Here is a 3865-nt window from a genome sequence, read left to right as displayed (position 1 = left end):
GAGTCAATTATGAGCTTATAATACAAATGGAGTCAATTTGGGGTCAGGGGTGGCCACGCCCCCCCAGAATAGTGGAAGGTTGAAAGGATGGTTTTATTCCCTTATAGTTATGTGACGTCACAGGAGTCAATTTGGGGTCAGGGGTGGCCACGCCCCCCAGAATAGTGGAGGGTTGAAAGGATGGTTTTATTCCCTTATAGTTATGTGACGTCACAGGGGTAGAAAAGTGGAGTCGATTTGGGGTTAGGGGAGGCCACGCCCCCCCAATATGAGCTCATGTACGTACATGAGCTTGTAAGACAAATTGAGTCAATTATGAGCTCATGTACGTACATGAACTTATCATACATATGGAGTCAATTATGAGCTCATGTACGTACATGAGCTTATAATACAAATGGAGTCAATTTGGGGTCAGGGGTGGCCAACGCCCCCCAGAACATAGTGGTAGTCTATATGGGGTCAGGGTGGCCACACCCCCCAGACAAGTGGAGTCTATATGGGGTCGGGGTGGCCACGCCCCTTTTGGGGGTTTTGGGGGTTGCCCCGCCCCTTTTTAGGCCTCACGTACGTACATGAGCCAATCAGGAGGGGGGAGGGGGGTAGCCACGCCCCTTGGGGGGTGGGGGGCGGGGGCGGGGCTAGAAAAAGTGGAGTCTATATGGGGTCTTTTCCTCTACTGATGTACTTGTTTAAGGATATATATTTACAAAACTTGTGTCTTAGACTCCTCAGTGGTCTTGCTAAAATGATCTGTAATCTGTTTGCAAAAAGAATGATTTCAATGATAGTGGCAAAAATTTTTTTCGGCGGGGGGGCCACTAGGTTAATCTAAATGAGTCGAGTTCTGCCCTGCGGATACAATAGCCATTTATTCTAAGAGGTAGGTGTTATGGCATATGAGCATGACTGCAAAATTTCAAACCCACAGAAATAAATTCTGTTATTTGAGACAGAATGTATATTTTACCATTATAATTCAAGCGTATGTCATCATCAACTTGTGATTCCAGTTATAATTTTTGTTTTTCTTATATTACGCTAAGAAAATCCGACCTTGCTTGTCCTGTTGATATTGCGAGTTCCAGGATTAAGATCTAGAGGGTAAGCCAGTTTCAGTCTCTTGGTAACACAATGCAGGACCACTTTTTGTTCCCAAGGAAAATAGTTCCCTCTATTGCTTTCAGAGAGAGAGAGAGAGAGAGAGAGAGAGAGAGAGAGAGAGAGAATGAGTTTACACAGTGTCTGTCTATATATGTATATATATATATATATATATATATATATATATATATATATATATATATAATATATATATATATATAATTGAATTTCCTGGTGAATATTTACAATGAAGTTAAATAACGGCTGCCTCAGACGCAAGACGATGAAACACCCACAGTCTACTACTTTTACCACACTCTGAACATGGCGAAAACATCGTCCAAGTCAAAAACGAAGTAAACCCGCCCCCTACGAGCATTTGGAAATGTCTCCTCGAGGCAAGCAAAGGATGAACGCATTCATAATCGATCAGAACAATCGTCGCTTTCTCTCAGTAGGACGTAGGGGGCGAGACCTTGGTCTGCGGTAACCCTGACGCCCGGTCAAGGCGGTGCTGCTTTCTTAATCAACGAGTCACTATTTATAGGCTCGTTTAGGGTTAAAGAACGACGAGCTTCTCTCTAACCCTAACCAGGTGTCTATTTTTAGGATGTCGTAGGGTTAACGGTCGTCGAGAGTTCACACGTCAACCGTCGCAGGACTTACTACAGTCCATTTAGTCTTCGTACCGGCTCTGTTACGTACCCGGGTCATTTCCGGATGGTGTACAAATTTTCCTAGTACGTCGGCACAGGGAAGAGAGAGCAAAGGATGTCGAAGTTGTGAGCATTACTCAGGCGTTTCCGGGTTGCCCCGAAGAAAATACCCACAAGTCCTTTTCCACAGCTCAGTCTTCGAACATCTTTAGACTTATTATATGGTTACTATAATGTTCCCTGACGTAAACGTCACCATAGCAAAGCTGGACGTCATACAAACGGGGACAGGGGGTCGAGGGAAGTGAAGACTTAAGTTGAAATATATTGTATGCTTTATTGAGGATGACGTATTTGAATAAGATGAATCATGCACATCGAAATATGAAACCGTACGAAAACAAATGAAAAAAAAAGTGAAGCTTCAGTACACGAAAGCAATTATAGTTTTAGTAAAGGGTAATTTTTAATTTCTTAAATTTTACCTGAAATATTTTTTCATTTTATTTGAAAAGGTTACTTATTTTTCGTTATTGCTGTAACTTATATTTTGTTAAATAACGCACAATGTCTTCAAAGCGTATTAACCTGACGTCGGTATTCCCTATACTCTGTTTTTTTTCATCTGTCCATCTGCCTGTGGTGTTTTTGTATGGCAACACTGCGTCCCGGGCTTTAGATAGTTACGCTATGTGCAAGTTTTAGGTAAATAAAAGGATATCTGGGTGTACATTGCAACTGAAAAGTGTTTTAATAATTTACTGTATGCGAATTACACCGCTAATATTCGAAATAGGATATTATTATAATCGTTGAATGTAAGCTGAATGTGACTATCTAAAGCCCGGGACGCAGTGTTGCCATACTAAAACACCACAGGCGGGTGGACAGATGAAAAAAAAACAGAGTATAGTCAGCTGGCAATCATGTTACAAAAATCCATAAATACACAGAGCATCCTCATGGTACAATATACGAGGGATAACAACATTGCACACTCTTTCAGTTCCCATTAACAAGGTTTTCCTCGAAGTAGACGGTATAATTTTCATTTTCTCCCTTACACTTTGTTGTCTGACATCGGCCTAATGTGCGTAACAGTGAACTTCGAAAACTCCGTCAGCAATTGCAGAAAGGGATAAGAAGCCAGGTTGTTTTATCTGCACCGTTCATTTTTTTTGTATGTTGCTGATCAGATTCGCCAAATGGAGAAGTATAAATTCAGGATAATATTTGCAGAGATAGTCATGTCAAACGGATGGACGATATTAATATTTTATCCAACGTCTAAAGAATATCAAATATACGATTGACGGAGGTTAAAGGCTATGAAACTAGATCTGGATTGCGAGTATTTATTAACCCTTCATCTTGAACAGAATTTTTGCCATGCAGAACTCGTGAAGATTATTTTAGTTATCTTTCATTGCTAACATTTTGGACAAGAAAATTTTGGACTGCGCTAAAGTTGCCTTCAATGCTTTTGTTATTCTTTCATTCACGAAAATAATTTGTTTCCTCTGCATTTTCTTGTAAACATTTTCCCTCTTCGTTATTTGGTAGTTGCCCTCTTTATCTCAAGAAACTGTTGCCCTCTTTTTTGCCAATAATTTACTAGTATTTTTTGGAGAAAATATTTATTAACTAATTTCGGTAAATTGTTATACCACAATATTATTAGGGAAGTACTTAAGTGACCTACCAGTTTTTGGAGAAAAGTTTTGCTTCATTATTTTGGGAAGTATTTTTGTTAAATTTAAGTATTTCAAGCAAACGTGAAATCAAATGAGATGAAGTTATTTGTGAGATGTAAATGAAATGCTACGGAATTTATTATGTACCAGATTTGTCCTAATATCAGTCTTGAATTCGCTAAAAGGTCTCAGCCCTTTTTTTTTTTATGAAGAGAGTAATTCAATTTGATAAAACAACAGTTGAAAAGTAACTGAATATAACACGATTCTTTCTCTCTTTGTCTCTCTCTCGCAAGCTCACGTTTTCATGCTTCAGCTGGCTTGAGATTTTGAGAAGCATAAATGCATCTGAAACACTATTACAGCCCTTCAGTACTGGCTAAGTGAACCAGCAGTAATCGTTTTCTAAGC

The sequence above is a fragment of the Macrobrachium nipponense genome, chromosome 6 (genome assembly GCF_015104395.2).
Source record: "Macrobrachium nipponense isolate FS-2020 chromosome 6, ASM1510439v2, whole genome shotgun sequence".
Classification (NCBI taxonomy): Eukaryota; Metazoa; Arthropoda; class Malacostraca; order Decapoda; family Palaemonidae; genus Macrobrachium; species Macrobrachium nipponense.
The sequence above is the reverse complement of the archived record's forward strand: the minus strand, read 5'-3'. Positions refer to the sequence as shown.